The 19,529-nt window shown below is 38.1% G+C and overlaps 1 protein-coding gene across 8 annotated transcripts in view; it reads left to right on the top strand.

The window, feature by feature from the left end:
* The window catches only part of LOC106877926 (uncharacterized), a 452,094-nt gene that overhangs the window by 193,059 nt on the left and 239,506 nt on the right, over window positions 1–19,529 (top strand). The window lies entirely within an intron of this gene.

Raw genomic sequence — 19,529 nt, 5'->3', positions numbered from 1 at the left:
GATCAGAAATGAAAAGGGTAGCGTCGTAGATAGGAGGGATTCGAGGGGTGGTGGCACACTCTGGGAGTGGTACTTTTAGGTCAGCTGCATCAACGCCTGTAGAGACTTGAGACACCCGGGTGGGGGCGCAAATCACTGTAGGTGTGTGTGTGTGTGTGTTGGCACTCGGTCGCTTACGACGTCGAGGGTTCCAGTTGATCCGATCAACGGAACAGCCTGCTCGTGAAATTAACGTGCAAGTGGCTGAGCACTCCACAGACACGTGTACCCTTGACGTAGTTCTCGGGGATATTCAGCGTGACACAGTGTGACAAGGCTGACCCTTTGAATTACAGGCACAACAGAAACAGGAAGTAAGAGTGAGAGAAAGTTGTGGTGGAAGAGTACAGCAGGGTTCGCCATCATCCCCTGCCGAAGCCTCGTGGAGCTTTAGGTGTTTTCGCTCAATAAACACTCACAACGCCCAGTCTGGGAATCGAAACCGCGATCCTATGACCGCGAGTCCGCTGCCCTAACCACTGGGCCATTGCGCTTCCAGACACTGTAGGCATGCCACTGAAAAATGTAATACGAACGGTGACAGCCTAGCTTCTCAACAAACGGCGACCAGGTCCTGGAGGAGCCCTCAAGGCCCTGTGCATTTTTGAGGGGGTAACCCGACCACAGTAACAACAACAATTTATGAAATAAGGCTAGCAGAATATGATTAAAGACGTTCCATCTATGGTCACCCAGTCATATTCTTAACATAGTGCCATAGCGTATCTAGGACTACATAATCCAATATGTCCTTCCTTTTTTAAAGTGGTTTCATGTTGCTGCTATTTCTAGCATACTACACAACCTCATACAGGCCTCTCCGTTCGATCTTCTAATTACTTCTCAGGTACTTGTTTTAATTACAATCAGAGGACACCTCAGAGTATAAAGAAAAATGCAGGTTGTGTTTTTTTTTTTAATTTTCATTTCATTTATTTATCGACTTTGTCTTCCACTTGTGTCAGCCATTAGACTGCGGCCATGCTGGGGCACTTATATATTTATTTATTTGGCGCGTGGTGGGGGTGTGTTGGTCCCGTTTACCAATGGTAGAATAATGAAGAATAGATTGCAAACGAAGAATATCCAATGCATGAAGGAGCCAGTGGGATGTGGGGTGGAGCGGAAGCGGGTGAGTGGTAGGGGCGGATGATGATGATGAGATAAATGAAGGGGTGGGGAGTTATGCAGAAAGTGAAGCTGTGTGGTGTTGTTGAAAGGAGAGGAAATGCATGAAACTAAGGAAACATAGAAGATGGAGTTGATGATGATGATGAGCAAGATGATAGCGATGGCAATCAAAATGACGGCGATGATGATAGTAGTAGTGGTAGTGTTGGTGGTAGTGGTGGTGGTTTTGGTGATAGTGGTGGTGGTGATGGTTTTGGTGGTGGTGGTTTTGGTGGTGGTGGTTTGGTGGTGGTTTTGGTGATAGTGGTGGTTTTGGTGGTAGTGGTGGTGGTTTTGGTGGTGGTGGTTTGGTGGTGGTTTTGGTGATAGTGGTGGTTTTGGTGGTAGTGGTGGTGGTTTTGGTGGTGGTGGTGAGCAGCATGGTAGAGATGATGATGATGATAGCATTGGCAATCACGGTGAGGGCTATGATGGTGGTAGTGGTGGTGGTGGTGGTGGTGATAACGATGATGATTAATGATGGCGATGATGATGGTGGTGATGAGGAGGTGGAAGAGGCTGATGATGATGATGATGATGGCGGTGGTGATTATAATAGCGATGATGATGATGAACGACGACGATGACGATAATGATGACATTGGCGATGGTGATGATGATAGCAATGACGGTGATGATGCTGACAGTGATGATGATGATGATGATGACGACGACATCGACGAAAGTGATGGTTTTGGTAATCCTGATTATGATGATGACTACGATGACGTTCAGAATGATGAAAGAGATGACAAACAAAACAAAACCAAAACAAAAACAAAAAAAACGCATGTAACAAAAGAGAAATAAGAATAAACATTAACAGAAAGAAAACATGGATAACCTGAAAGAGAAATGGCGGCGGCGATGATAGAAGTGGTGTTGGAGGTGGTGGTGCTGACGATGATGATGATGATAATGATGGCGGTGGTAGTGAAAAAAAAAGACATAGAAAACAAGAACGTGATGATGGAAGATGTATCTTCTACCATAGATCATTGCTACATGTTGTCTGCCATGGTATCCAGCTGCTAAGATGTTTTATACAACAGGGTAGTAGTGGTGGTGGTGGTGGTGGTGGTGGTGGTGGCGATGTAGGTGAAGATTAATAGATGTTACTAGTATCTGTGGAGGTGTGTGTTTCTGAACAAGCGGGGTGGTGGTGGTGGGTGGTTGCATTAAGGGTACACACAGACACACGCACAAACTGCAATGTAAGTAGAATATACATACATCATCAGCCGTCTACTGTCACCAATCCATCATGGTGTCTCCATTGACGAACGGCACTGGGGGTGTTAGCTCCCCTCTCGAGCGAGTGGACTTGTTTTTTTTTTTTTTAGGGGTACCTTGTGTCGAGGTGGGGGAATGTGGGGGATAGTTCATGCAAGACTGTCTCTTAATTGTGTATGTGTGTATACACACATACACACACATATATATATATATACACATATATATTCGCACACACACACACTTACAAACTCACACACAAACTCAGACATGCACACACACACTCGCATAATCATACACACACACACACACAATAGAGTAATCACAAAACCAAATGTGGATATTTTGAATGCATTTAATATGAGCGTTTCAAGTAGTTATGTCCAGTACCCGCTATGTAATAATATCCTCGTCAGCTGACATTTCGATATATAAAGGCGTTGAGCTGTCAGAATCGTTAGCATGCCGGGCAAAATGCTTAGCGACATTCCGTCCGTCTTTATCTTCTGAGTTCCAATTCCGCCGAGGTCAACTTTGCCTTTCATCTTTTCGGGTCGATAAAAGGAGTACTAGTTGAGCACTAGGGTTGATATCATCGAGTATCTCCGACTCCCAAAATTTCAAGCTTTGTACCTGTAGGAAGAAGGAATGTGTTCAAATGGTGCTTTTCCTCACCTTTTCACTTCCGCTTAGCGGTATTTCGTCCGTCTTTACGTTCTGAGTTCAAATTCTGCCGAGGTCAACTTGTCCTTTCATCCTTTCGGGGACGATAGAATGAGTACCAGTTGTGCTCCGAGTCGACGTCATTGACTTACTCCTCACCTAAAACTACTGGCCTTGTGCCAAAATATGAAAACAGTATATAAAGGTATAGCGGAGGCGCGTGGCTTAGTTGTTAGGGTGTCAGCATCATGATCGTAAGATTGTGGTTTCGATTCCCGGACCGGGAGACGCGTTGTGTTCTTGAGCAAAACACTTCATTTCACGTTGCTCCAGTCCACTCAGCTGGCAAAAATGACTGGCGTCCCGTCCAGCTGGTGAACACATACGCCATTGAAACCGGGAAACCGGGCCCATGAGCCTGGCTAGGCTTTAAAAGGGCGCATTTATTATTCTTTATATAAAGGTATATAAAAATTTGCCTTGTGTAGAGCAGTTGTACAGATAGATACTAAGAAGGAGAGGGAAAAGAAGAGAGAGAAAGAGGTGGTACCTAAAAGGATGAGGAAAGTGGGAAATATAAAAACAGTCAATAAAATGTCCATCCGAAAGGTAAACAAGATGATGGGGAAAAGCTTTTATTGTTTATCTTGTTTCGGTCATGAGACAGTGGCCATGCTGGGGCTCCGCCTTGAAGGATTATTAGTCGAACTAATCGACCCCAGCACTTCTTTTCTTTTGCTTTATTTCTAAGCCTGGTAATTATTCTATTGACCCCTTTGCCGAACCGCTAAGCTTCGAGGATGTAAACACACTAACACTGATTGTCAAGCGAGAGTGGAGTTGGGCAAACGCATACATATATAGAGGTCTTTCAGTTTCTCTCCACCAATTTCACCCACTAGGCTTGGTCGGTCTGCGGATATAGCAGAAGATATTTGCCCAAGGTGCCACGCATTGGGAGTGAACGCAGAACTGTGTGGCTGGAAAGCAAGCTTCTTACCACACAGCCACTCATATATATATATATATATATATATATATATATATATATATATATATATATATATATATATATATATATATATATATATATATATATATATATATATATATATATATATATATATATATATATATATATATATATATATATATATATATATATATATATATATATATATATATATATACACACACACGCGTGAGTGGTTCCTAAACCCTGAGATGGTTCTATGGTTTCGTGACGTTTGCCTGTAAGAATATACGTATGCATGTGTATGAATGCATAATATATGTATGCATATATATATATGTATATATATATATCTTCCTCAACTAAATACGAAGACATAACATAATATAGAACACTACTAATCTCCCATTTAATATCAGTAACCCCTATACATCCCATACACCATTCACACTGCAAATCTAGATCTTCCCTAAATTGCACCAAATCCAGAACTACTTACCTCTCTTATACATAATCTTTTTACTAAGGGACTAATAGACTTGACACCGTTCAGAATTCGGTGTATACTCAAAGCAATGACAAGTAATATTACGAAACCGGTATGCTTTTAAATCTCTTTAACAACTCACAATAGACTTTTATTACCTTTATTCCTATTTCAGTTCATATAATTGTATATATCTATCGTTACTTTTCATAAAAAGCCTTATCTTTTTTTTTTTTTTATTTCCAATGTGCATTTTCGCTTATTTTTCTGCTTACTTTCCCCTTACATTTCCACGTGTAGTTTCTATTTTGTTTTTGTAACATATTTCAATTATATATATATAATCATGTTTCTCCCTATTTTAATTTCTTCTTTGTGATATAATTCTTGAGAAAGAATATATTTGCGGCTGAAGATAGCTTTATACTATCAATTATATAATGATGCAACAACTATAAAGCTTGAAACACGTGTACCGCAGAATCCTTTGTGTTCTGTTTTTATTTTTACATTTCCAATATATATATATATATATATATATATATATATATATATATACACACATATATATATACACACACACACGCATATGCACACACACACACACACACACACACACGTATATATATATACACATATAAACACACACACACACACACATACATATATATACGCACATAGACACACACACACACACGTGTGTGTGTGTTGTGTTTCAGTCTTCGGACTGCGACTACTTCAAACGCCTTGAAGGGTTTTGTCGAACAAATCGACCTCAATTCTAATGTCTTTTTTTTTTGTTGGTGTTTCTGTTTTTTTTTTTTTGTTCTAGTTCTGGTTCTTATTCTGTCTCTCCTTAAGTACAATAAAAAATTTAATGCGCGCGCGTGTGTGTGCGATATATACACACATATGTAGTGCACACACACACGCATACATATTATACCTATACACACGTACATGTGATACATACACGCACCTCAATGTCATTCATACAAATACATACGTATGGCCAAAAAAAAAATCAAGTACACCTGTGATAGGTATACGTAATATATATATATATATATATATATATATATATATATATATATATATATATAACGTGTATGTGTTGCATACATATACATTCGATACAGTATGCACACACATATATAAGATATATACACTCGTACTTGTCATGCGTAATAACTTATAGACGAAGGCGTGGCTGTGTGGTAGGATGGTTGCTTCCCAGCCACATGGTTCCAGTTTCATTCTGTCTGTGTAGCACCTTGGATAAGTGTCTTCTACTATAGCCCGAGACTAACCAAAGACTTCTCAGGGGATTTGGTAGACGGAAACTGGAAGAAACTCGTCGCGTATATATATATATATATATATATATATATATATATATATAAAGGTTATGAAGGGTATTGGAGTCAACCAAACCCGAAAGATAGAGGTAATACCGAGTAAGTGCTGTATACCGACTAGTTTTGCCCCTGACGTGGTTGCAACATGAGTGGGGAATATAACATGGGTCGTGTATTAGCGTGTGTATATATATAAAGGAATAATATAAAGAGACCAATGGCAAAGGTAGAATTATATTTTATGTATAATATAATTCTACCTTTGCCATTGGTCTCTTTATCTTATTCTTATATATATATATATATATATATATATATATATATATATATATATACACATCTATGAGTGTGTGTGTCTTTGTGCTTGCCCCACCGCCATCGCTTTACGACCGATGGTGGTGTGTGTTTATGATCCCGGTAACCTAGCGGTTCGACAAAAGAACCAATAGAATAAGTATTAGGTTTACAAAGAATAAGTCTTGAGGTTGATTTATTCAACAAGTAAAGCTCTGTAAGGTGGTGTTCTAACATCGTTGCAGTCAAATGATGGAAGCAAGTAAAAGAATACAACAGTATACATCTACACATTTTCAATAAAATATCCTCATAAGTTATATTTTAGCTACTATTTCTGCAGCACACACACGCACAGACATAAGTACATACGTACAAACATGCATGCATAAATACATATATACATGCATACATGTGCAAGTACAGACACATAAACACCACACATCCCAAGACACGCACATACACGTTCGCAACATATATACTTACATTCGCCACACATGTAAGCCACATGCTACATACAAACACAAAATGCACTTCACGTACTTACCACATAGACTACATACACATACCACATACATGCACCACGAACGCACACACACATACACACACACCACGAACAAACATATATACATGCACGCCCACACCACGTGCAAACACGTATATACATGCACGCACACACACCATGGTGTTTATATGTGTCTGTACTTGCACATGTATGCATGCATGTTTGTATGCATGTACTTATGTCTGTGCGTATGTGTGTGCTGCAGAAATAGTAGCTATGGTGTGTGTGCGTGCATGTATATACATACCATTATATATACACGCTATACACACACACACCACCCATACATACAGACAATATATATATACACCATTATATATATATATATATATATATATACCATTATATATATAGATATACATACACACGCTATGCACACATACACACACACACCGCCCATATATACACACAAACCACAAAATCCTTCCCCTTCCAATTCTGCAGAGTTTAATGGATTCTAATTTTAGTTAAATGGAACATTGTGCAAGGTAAAACTTCATTAAATTGGTTACAGACAATGATGTGGTGGTAGTGGTTGTGATGACAGTGGTGATACTGATAATGGTGGCAGTGGTGGTGATGGGGAGGAGGGGTAGTGATGGTGGTGGGGGTGGGGGTGATAGTGGTGATGGTTGTGATGGTGGTCAAAATATTGGTAGCAACTGCAATGGTACTAGTTGAGGTGGTGACGGTGGTATTAGTTAAGGTGGTGGTAGTGGTAATAAAAATATTGGTAGCGATTGTGGTGGTGGTGGTGGTGGTAGTAGTGTCTGCGATGGAAGTGGTAGTGGTGATGGTGATGGTGGTGGTATTAGTAGTAGTAGTGATGATGGTGGTGGCGGTGGTATTTAGCCCCAAGCTAGTCCTAACAGAACAAAGCTACAACCTGGTCGTCCTGTCATTTCGTTTGTGTTTATGCATTTTTGTTTTGGACAATATAAGTTTGGAATTAAAACTCGGAGAGAGAGAGATACACACACAGACAGACAAACAGACTGGGAGAAGGAGAAAGAGAGAGAAAGAACGAAACTGAGAGACAGACAAACAAACAGACTGAGAGCGAGTGAGAGAGAGAGAGGCAGAGCCAGACAGACAGACAGATAGAGATAGTGACGGAGAGACAGAGATTGTGAGAGAGAAGTAGAGACAGACAGACAGATAGAGATAGTGACAGATAGACAGAGGTTGTGAGAGAGAGAAAGGAAGAGACAGAGAGGCAGAGACAAATATACAGAGAGAGAGAGAGAGACAGACAGACAGACAAAAGTAGTGACAGAAAGATTGAGAGAGAGGGGGAGACAAATAAACAGAGAGAGACAGGGAGAGAGAAATAGAGACAGTGACAGACAGTAGACAGAAAGATTGAGAGAGAGAGAGACAAATAGAGATAGTGACAGACGGAAGACAAAAAGATTGAGAGAGAGAGAGAGAGAGCGGAGGGCAGAGACAGATAGATAGACAGACAGACAGACTGGGAGAGAGAGAGAGAGAGAGAGAGCGGAGGGCAGAGACAGATAGATAGACAGACAGACAGACTGGGAGAGAGAGAGAGAGAGAGAGGAAGTGGGAATGCCTGTGTGGAACTGATATATCGAGATTCTGATCTTGTGGAGAGTTGTAAGCCTTGTTCTTGTGTAGATAGTGGCATGTTTTCTCTAGTGAGATTGTATACAGTCTATAGATAATGGCTATTTATCGTTCGATGGTGTTGCTTTGACAGTAGGTAAGCGACGATAATTACACAATCTACTGTACAGGAAACGAGTTAATTGACATTGGATAAGAATACATATGTAGACATGTTGTTTGAAGGGAGGGTAGAAAAAAGGGGGAAACGAGATGAGGGAATGACAAATAGCAGTGCATCAGTGTGAGAGAGAGAGAGAATAATAGAAGAGAGAAAACAGTGAGAAGAGAGTAGCTGGGTAAAAAGCCAGGTAGCCAAACGCTTTAAAAATACACGAAACTACATGTAGGGAGGTTTTGGAGTTAGACATTGTATGCCTGAACGTATGTGTGTGTGTGTATATATATGTGTGTGTGTGTGTATATATATATATATGTGTGTGTGTGTATTTGTTAGTATGTAGATGTATATGTTAGTATGTCTATGTTAGTATATATATATTATGTGTGTGTGTTGTGTATTTGTTTCTATATACGTGTATGTTTGTTAGAATATATAAAGGTATGTGTTTCTATGTGTGTACTTTTGTTAGTATGTAAGTATGTATATATACATGCATGTGTATATATATGCATGTGTATATATATATATATATATATATATATATGCATGTGCATTTATATGTATGTATATATGCATGTGCATTTATATGTATGTATATATGCATGTATATATATATATATGTATATATGCATGTGTATGTATATATGCATGTGTATGTATATATGCATGTGCATATATATGTATATATGCATGTATATATATATAAATATATATACATGTATGTGTATTATATCTAAACATATATACATCGATGTGTGTATGTTTATATACAAATGCGTGCGTGTGTGTGTGCGTGCGTGCGTGCGCATTAATTCGCTCTTTACAACAAGGCGTCCGCCCCACTGAGCTTTCGCCATTAAAGCCCAAATCTCTACGCTCGCTGAATGACGGTCGTGGTTATTTAACGAGACGTTTTAACCCCAGATCTCAGCTTTTCTTATTACATAAGACCAGTTCTGTATTTCCTTACCTACCACGATCTTAAGGAACTGCCATAACAACAACAAAAACAATAATTACGAATACTTAAACAGCAGCAGCAAATGGTATCGTTTTAACGCTCGATAATAGACAATTGTCTTGGAATGATATATGTCCAACTTAGCTGTTGTTGTTGTTATTGTTGTTGCTGCTGCTGCTGCTTTAAGTAGTAGTAGTAGTAGTAGTTTATTTTGCACGTAGCCGAAAGGTGTGTTTCGATGAAAGGAAAATGATTTCGTTACCTTAAAGACTACAGCAACACAACTAACCAGTGTAGGAGCCTCTAATAGGATCGCTCGTGCTGCTAGAAATAACAACGAAATCTCACGAATTATAACTATCATATTCAAAATGGAAGGACGCATTGGACAATTTTTATTTTTTTTTAAATACGAACAAAAGAAAAATGACGTTCACACCTGGAATATCTTTGGGGACTTCAGTTTGAGCAATTTTTATGATGTTTCATATTTAGGTGTTTTTATTGAATTCATTCAGTTGTTAAACATAAATAAATCTTGGAATTTAAATGGTTTTGATTTACTGCTAGGTGACTTTTGGCCAGCCATATACATATACATATATATATATATATATATATATATATATATATATATATATATATCCTGTTAGCCACTACACATTCTTTTTTTCTCTCCTTGTTTCTTTCCGTGTTCCTTTCTGTGGAAGAGCGTAGGCTCGAAACGTTAAAGACTTTTTCACTTCCCGAGCGTTATACTAATACATCTGTTTGTTTTCTACACCATCTGTCTTCGTCTTTTGTTTCTTTGTGAATTCTCCCCCTATATATATATATATATATATATATATATATATATATATATATATATATACATACACGCCGGACTTCTTTTAGTTTCCGTCTACCAAATCCACTCACAAGGCTTTGGTCAATCCTTGGCTATAGTAGAAAATATTTGCCAATGGTCTGGTCGAAACCGTTGGGTCCACGGTCTTCGCTCGTCCTCGTAGATTGGCGAGATTGATACTGTTAATGTAACACTTGAACTGAGCGAGATGACTGCTGTAAAGAAATATATGCATAGGCGCAGGAGTGGCTGTGTTGTAAGGAGCTTACTTACGAACCACATGGTCCCGGGTTCAGTCCCACAGCGTGGCACCTTCGGGAAGTGTTGTGTACTATGGCCTCTGGCTGACTAAATCCTTGTAAGTAGATTTGGTAGACGGAAACTGAAAGAAGCCTGTCGTATATCTATCTATCTTTTTCTCTCTCTCTCTCTCTCTATATATATATATATGTGTGAGTGTCTGTATTTGTCCCCCACCACCACCACTCGACAACTGCCGTTGGTGTGTTTACGTCCCTGTAACTTAATGAGTCGGCAAAAAGGCATCGATCGAATAAGTACTAGGCTTTAAAAAATAAGTCCTGAGGTCGATTTGTTCGACTAAAACGCTGATAAGGTGACACAAGGCCAGCCACCTCGGTGAAACTAAAACCATTATAGTTATAGTAGAAATGCGAGCAAAAGGCGGTAAACGTGTCTGAGGGTCAGTGATTGGTGTTTGTTGGTCAGCAACTTCATGACAGGCAGTTACCCCTAGTAAACCTTTTATGACCTTTCTCATGATGCAGTCGTGTGTGTGTGTATAGTGGTGTTCCCTTGTGGGTTTCATCTCAGCTTTGCAGAGGTTTTAATGAGCCGAGATGTTAAAGGTTACGATGCCTTTCAATCATAACTCAGTTCAATTAAGTGCTCAGTAGCATTTGTCTCAGAGAGCTCAGTATTGCTGAGCCTCCAAATCCGAGTTCATCAACAGCAATAACAAGAACTCGTAGTTGTTGTTGTAAATACTTTATTTCCCATAAATTTCATTAAGAAATAATTAATTAAAAAATAAATAAAGTATAAACTTTAAGGATATTGATGTTGTTATAATTGATTGAAGAGGAATACGGCAGTAGTGGTATGATGCGAATAGGCTTCTTATTAGAATGGATTAGCATCAACTTCCGTCTCATTTGGCATTCCAAGACATTCAGTCTGCTATATTTATTAAACATATGTTATTGAGACGGGAAATAAATAACTCCTTGCTAGAACTTTCTAAATACTGCCATTTCGATTATTATTACTATTATTATTATCATTATTAAGGCGGCGAGCTGACAGAGCCGTTGGCACGCCAGGCGAAATGCTTAGCGGTATTTCGTCCGCTGTTGCGTTCTGAGTTCAAATTCCTCCGAGGTCGCCTTTGCCTTTCAACTTTTCAGGGTCGATGAAATAAGTACCAATTACGCACTGGGATCGATATAATCGACTAGCACCCCCTTCCCCCAAAATTTTCAAGGCTTTGTGCCTAGAGTAGAAATAATAATAATAATTATTATTATTATTATTATTATTATTATTATTATTATTATTAAGGCGTGAGCTGGCAGAATCGTTAGTACGTTGGACGAAATGCTTAGCGGTATTTCGCCCGTCGCTACGTTCTGAGTTCAAATTCCACTGAGGTCGACTTTACATTTCATGCTTTTGGGGTCGATAAAGTACCAGTTGAACACTGCAGTCGATGTAATCGACTCATCCCCGTTCCCTAAAATTGCTGTGGCAAAATTTGAAACCATTATTATTATTATTATTATTATTATTATTATTATTAAAGCTGCGAGCTGGCAGAATCGTTAGCACACTGGAAGAAACACTTAGCGGATTTCGCCCGTCACTCCGTTCTGAGTTCAAATTCCCCTGAGGTCGACTTTGCCTTTCCTCCTTACGGAGTCGATAAAATAAGTATTAGTGAAACACTGGGGTCGATGTAATCGACTAGACCCCTCCCACCAAATTTCAGGCCTTGTACTTCCAGTAGAAAGAATTATTATTATTATTACTGAGCCGGCGAGCCGGCAAAATCGTTGGCACGCTAGACAATGCTTAGCGAATTTTCACCCGTCGCCACGTTCTGAGTTCAGTTTCTGTCGAGATCGACTTTGCCTTTCATCCTTTCGGAGTCGATAAATTAAGTACCAGTGAAACACTGAGGTCGATGTAATCGACTCATCCCCTCCCACAAATTTCAGGCCTTGTACCTTTAGCAGAAAGGATTATCATTGATATTCTTCAATTTTAGAGAATACCAGTCTATTATTGGCGTCTGTCTGTACATGACGCAAGGAATTTTGTCCGACCCATATATATATAGATATATTCTCAATCGGTACAGTTTTTCGCTGCGTCCGTTTTTAAGACGAAGAAGAAATTAAATCAATAAATAAATTAAATAATATGTAAATAAAAGCGAGCAAATAAACATATATAGCAGTTTCAGGAATACACTACTGACTTTTTTTATTTTTCATTAGCTAACTTTTGTCAGGGAGTACTGTTTCATTGTGAGGGATTAGCGTGCACAACATCACGGGGCTTAAAGTAGCTAGAATAAAAAGTCATCTGGATCGGCCAAGCTGTCTGGTGCCGAGTCGGCTCCGTTGGCCACAGCATTCGCTTCATTCTCCTCCATGTTGTTCCAAACATTCTACAATCATCTCTAAGAAGACTAAATGTAATACATGAAAATTTGGTAAAATAAACATATTTTGACATAAAACCATTTTGAACTGAAGAGTACTTGAAAAAATGCATACCACCATCAAAACGAACAATACCATTTACTTTCAAAAGAATATAAGTCAGTATACTTTTTAAAGTTACTTGTGGTACGACAATATTTTGCTTACAGTCAGGTTGGAAAAAGAAGTGGGAATAGACACATAGAAATGTGAAATGTGTTGTTAAAATGAATTCACATAAATGTTTGAATATCAGTCTCGCTTTGTATGGTTATTCCGTTGCAAATTTTGTCAATAATTCAATGATGTAGTAGTCACGACAGCTAGTCATTTGCGCAACATTGTTGAACGGATATTTTGTTTTTATAAGTTTGAGTATTGATAAACCATGTTTGTCACTTACCACTGATGGTGGTAGTGTGAGAAGAATCTTTAAAGCAAAGGAAATATTAAATAAATTATCTGGGAGTTTTCATGTAGTACAGGAGTTCTTCATGTGGTCCATAGACTTAAGGAAATCTTCGAGCGATTGCTATAAGTTTACAACGTATCTACACTATTAATGTGAATTTTTTTCTATGGTACATCAAGGATTTTCCTTCCAAACTCTTTCAGCCTTTAAATGCAACTACGGAAGATTAAAAAATTTTTTTTCTATTGTGTATATCAGTCGTTCTCAACCATTTCTTTTTCTACCTTTGGTTCTTATTTTACTCTACTGGTCACTCATAGCCATTCTATGTTTTAAAACATTCTAATATGTTTTTATAATGAAATGTAATTAGGAAATGTATTTAAAAAATTGTTGAAATATTTTATGTACTGTAGAAGTATAACCAATTTTATTGCAGATAAGTTTAATAACAAAATCCTATATGGACGCCGAAGGGTCATGTGGACTGCAGTCGGGAAACACTGATGTATATCATGCAAGAAGGCAAACAAAATTCTTTGGGATTCTCTCTTCAAAGCATTGTATGGCCATGTCTTAAATAACATCTTTAAAAAACTAGTTTTCCCCTTCTTGTATCTCATTCTCTTTGTTTCTCCGGTTGCTAATTTATTCCGACTCTAAAATTGGTCAGTGTATTTAGTTTCTTTGCAATCTCATTTGCATTTGTGAAAACTAGTTGCAAAACCTCATCACACCGGCAGTCTACAAGATAAAAGAGTAACATGCAATGTCTTGTAGTTGAATTTGAAACAGCTTCCCTTATTTAGTAGGGGTTTCATTATGAGATTGATTTCAAAACATGTTGCACCGAGTTACAGTCTTTTTGTAACACAAGACACGTGACTTATATTTAAAAGTCTCTTTAGCAACGCCGTTTTCTTTGTCTTTCATGTTAATAACAGTATCTTCACCATGCTCTCATAGATTCTCAATTGGTAATCCCACTGGATCAAGTGATCCAACAAGAGTTTCTGTCGTGAGGGTATTTATTGCCTGCCATAGTGAAACACTTCCCTAAAAACGTTCTCAGATATTTCATTATCTGATGGTTTAGTTTACATTAAGAAACTGAACAGTCACTATCATTACGTATCAGAAGATTGTTTAACTTTGCATGCTTGTTTGCTCTGCATTACTTTTCTGTCGATATGTAATATATATATTTCTACAGTTTAGTATTAACAAGTTATATAAAGATACAGCTACAGGTGTATAGAGATGGGAAATGATGGGGTTTTTTTTCTCATTCATTATTATATTCATCATTATCTTAACTACGTTAAAATGAACAGTAATCTCAGCAAAGGAATCAACTATCAAATATGTAACAGATTTCAAGTTAAATTCCTAAGTGTCAGAGGAAGAGAAATGTCAGAGGGAAGGCTATCTTGCAGTGAATTTTAAAAATGAGTCTTGTACTTGAAACCTTCAATGATAAAAGAGAATATTTCTTGAAAATACAAATATTAAAATTAGGATTTTAAAGAATTTTCTGGACACTGTAGTCTTTAATACTCACTTTTTTTTTCGTAGAAGTTACATACTCCAAACTAATTAATAAGCTTTCTTTATTATGGTATATATATATATATATATATATATATATGGAGAGAGAGATGTGTGTGTAATGATTTTCAGATTTAGTTTGAAATTTCTGTTTTTTTTCTGAATACATTCCAGTATGTTCATTAACATCTTTGTGTGTATTTGAGAATTGAGTGGTGTAAATATAGAGACTGTATTATTTGTACTCAATAATCGCAATACTTAATCTATCCGCACATTTCGAAAAAGTACATATGTATCTCATTACTTAATTTCTTATATTACAGTTGTAGGGGAAATTATACTTTATGCGTGCAATTTATTGAGAGAAAGATAGAAATTAACAAAAGAAAATTGTGTTTAACTAAAAAAATAAAAACTGTCAGAGTTACGTAGTTTAAAATAGCGTACGAATGTGGAAGATGCTTAAATTTATTTCTTTTATTAAGGCAAGGGTGTTAGTTTTTATCGAAATTCAAATAATTTAGTGAAATTCCTTGCGTTGGAGAGTCGGAAATCTTCGTGCCTGTTAAACACATACACACACACACAGAGAGAAATTATCGCGCGCGCACACATACACACACAAATAATCTCGCACACAAACACACGCACACTCACACACGGACACAGAAATAATCACACACACACACATTTAATCCTATATATATTGCATTGCACTGTTACTGTTGCTAATCCGTGCGCGGCGACATTCACCACCTCACCACCACAACCTCACCACCACCTCCGCCATCAGCATTAACTGTTCGTCACATAACATGGCCGCAACCACATTGCGTGTGTGTGTGTGTGTGTATCAGTTACCGCTAAATGTGTTGTTGCCGCAAGCAATGAATGTCTTCCTTCTTTCTCCTCACACCCCCACCTCCAGGCGGCAGACGACATTTCAAATCAGATGACATTCTAACATATAACATAGATCTGACAAGCTCCTCTCCATGTTTCTGATGTAAAAATCTACATCTCCCCCCACCCCCGGTTCCATTACGTATGTATGGTCTGTCTAAATCTCTCCTACCCGCTCTCTCTCTCTCTCTCTCTCTCTGACACACACATATATATATATACACATACACACACATCTATATATAAAACTTTTCTCACTCATTGTCTGTGCATTCGGCTGTGTGTGTGCGCGTCTATATATATATATATATGTGTGTGTGTGTGTGTGTAGCCAGGATATCAACTTTTTATCTTGCTAACTACACACACAAACACACGGCACGACCTTATTTATATGCATTCATTGAGCATGAATGTTTTACGAAAAGTGTAAAAGTGCCATGGTCAAGTGGTTGGGACGCTCTGCTCGTGATTATAAAGACTAGGGGTTCGATCCTCAACTGGACGGCGTGTTGCGTTAACTAATGCATCTCATTTCACATTGCCACAATCCGCTCGACTGTGGTGCGTGCTAGCTGAATAATGTTACAGACCTTCTCTCTCTTTCTCTCTCTCTCTCTCTCTCATCACATCGTCGATGTTCTGCCAGATAGAGTTGGAGAGTCGAGAAGGTATCTGTTTCCTCGCGACTTCATTGCTACCTCAGAAAAAAAATAAAAAATTAGCGAAGAAGCAGTCCATAATGCCAAGTATATCTATGTATATGTAAAAGTATGCATATATATATGTGAGTTTTTATATTCATAACTTCACCTAATGTACTTTATAAAATCTCCGACGAGGCCTAGAGTAACATCCAAGTACCTCTATTTCATCTACTAATTACTTCTGGGGTGATAAAGATAGAATAAGGTATTTTACCACTAGACTGAAACAGCTGTAAAATATTACCCCAATTTCTATCACTATATGTTATATTTTTATAATTACTGATATTTTATATTTTGCATTCTATGTATTATTATAGTATATCATATATGTAGAGCATAATATGTCATATGTGTTTGTATATTGTTATAAGTGTCCTTTTAGTAAATAAACAATTAATTTGACATAATATAATGTTGGTGAATACCGCCTATTGATCCCCTCAATATTACCATGCTGCTGAATTTTTCCTACAACATTGAGACTCAAAGTTCACTCACACATACACATATAAACAGCTAACACCACACGTACAAACACACACACAACACACATACGCACACACGTAGACTTGCGCACACGCACATAGCACACATATAAACAGATACCTTCTTCACTTACACTCTCCTGTCTTAGAACTTTTTCTTCACCCATTTCCTTCCGGTCATTTAAAAATGTAACCACATATGGCTCATTGGCGATTTTTTCCCTCCGTCTTACTTTTCTCTTGGACTTTCCTCCGTCTCTTGTTTCTGACGAAGAGCTTTGCTCGAAACGTAAAACCACCTTTCTTTCCTTCCCTGGGCGTCTGCTAATATTTTACATGTATCACGTCTTCGCATTGTTATTTTTTTTTTCTTGTGTTTGTTCCTCATTTTTGTTTATTTACTATATATATATATATATATATATATATATATATATACATGGGGGGAATTTGAGTTCGAGGGGTGAGTAGGGTAATTCAACTAAGATGTGTTGCTTAAGTAATGGCTAAAAATCATTTAACAAATTGTAATAATATAATAAAAATTGTTGTGCTGGATCACCAGATTCAGATTTAATGGAATAAATGCAAAATAAAATACTAGAATCCTTATTATATTGTATCTTGGAGGTTAATTACTTAAATTTTCACATATCATATTGCAGATCTGAAATAGTTAAACACTTCTTTTGTCGAATATCCGCCCCCAAAATGTGTTGATTTCATACAATAAAGCTGTTTATTTAATAAGATTAAAAGGTATATTTCTAATATGTAACAAACGATGTTGTTTTCTTTATATTTTATTTATTTTCAAGGTGCGTGGCTTAGTGGTTAGGGGTGTTCGGCTCAAAATCGTAAGGTCGTGAGTTCAATTTCCGGTGAGGCGTTGTGTCCTTGAGCAAGACGCTTTGTATCACATTACTCCAGTCCACTCAGCTGGCAAAAATGAGTAGTACCTGTATTTCAAAAGGCCAGCCTTATTACATTCTGTGTCACGCTGAATCTTTTCTACTCCAGACACAAGACCTGAAATTTGTGGGAAGCGGGCTAGTCGATTACATCGACCCCAAGTTTCACTGGTACTCAATTTATCGACCTCGAAAGGATGAAAGGCAAAAATCAACCTCGACGGAATTTGAACTCAGAACATAGCGACACTGAGTCTCCCTGGGAACTACGTAAAAGGTCACGCGTCTGTGGAGTGCTCAGTCACTTGTGCGTTAATTTCATGAGGAAGCTGTTTCGTTGATCAAATCAGCTGGAACCCTCCTCGTAGTAAACGACGGAGTGCCAGTTATTTATAGCCCAAAATGACTTCCATTCTATAATAGCTGACATTCTTATGAATTATTTGCCTGGTGAAGTCGGTACGATGGCAGGAACGTACAAGTCTGTCACAAAACTTGTATCACCAAAGAATCGAAATGCCCAGGGTCAAATTGAAAGGAGTGTTAGGGAGTGGGGTACAATTTCTGCCGATAATGTTGTTGTTATTGGCACTCCGTCACTTACGACGTCGAGGGTTCCAGTTGATCAGATCAACGGAACAGCCTGCTCGTGAAATTAACGTGCACGTGGCTGAGCACTCCATAGACACGTGTACCCTTAACGTAGTGCTCGGGGATATTCAGCGTGACACAGTGTGACAAGGCTAACCCTTTTGAATTACAGGCACAACAGAAACAGGAAGTAAGAGTGAGAGAAAGTTGTGGTGGAAGAGTACAGCAGGGTTCGCCACCATCCCCTGCCGGAGCCTTGTGGAGCTTTAGGCGTTTTCGCTCAATAAACACTCACAACGCCCGGTCTGGGAATCGAAACTGCGATCCTATGACCGCGAGTCCGCTGCCCTAACCACTGGGCCATTGCGCCTCCTCTGCCGATAATAGTGCAGGGCTATCAAGGCCGTAGATTTACTCATCTCTTCTATCGACTAACGCTTTTAACAGGTACATTAATTTCTGAAGACGTTTATTCAGGTGACCAGTAAAGTGAATAACGCCCATCAGAAGAAAATCGATTTCATAAAAAATTCAGTGATGACACTCTTTGATAGATCATTGTTTCTAAATCTGCATATACCGGAAGTAGAGCTGTTTGTTATTTGACTGATATGCTAGACCACGCCTTTTTTTTTCTTTCCATTTTTCAAACACGTATAGTTCCCCGAGTGACCGCAGTTATTTCAAAGGAGATAATCACTGCTTCATAGTATTTGGTGGGATTAGAAATTCGAATTGGAAATTAAGGAACAGTAACGAAAAACGTACATAGAATTCACATTTTCATTTAATTTTTTTTTTTTTGTTTCTTTTTTACGTATTACGAAGTTTTTAAAGTTCCTACAAGTTGGTAATCATATGTAACACCGTTAAGAAGAAAAGCCGACAGCAAACAGC

The sequence above is a fragment of the Octopus bimaculoides genome, chromosome 6, assembly GCF_046866305.1.
Source record: "Octopus bimaculoides isolate indiv1 chromosome 6, ASM4686630v1, whole genome shotgun sequence".
Classification (NCBI taxonomy): Eukaryota; Metazoa; Mollusca; class Cephalopoda; order Octopoda; family Octopodidae; genus Octopus; species Octopus bimaculoides.
The sequence above is the reverse complement of the archived record's forward strand: the minus strand, read 5'-3'. Positions and strand labels throughout refer to the sequence as shown.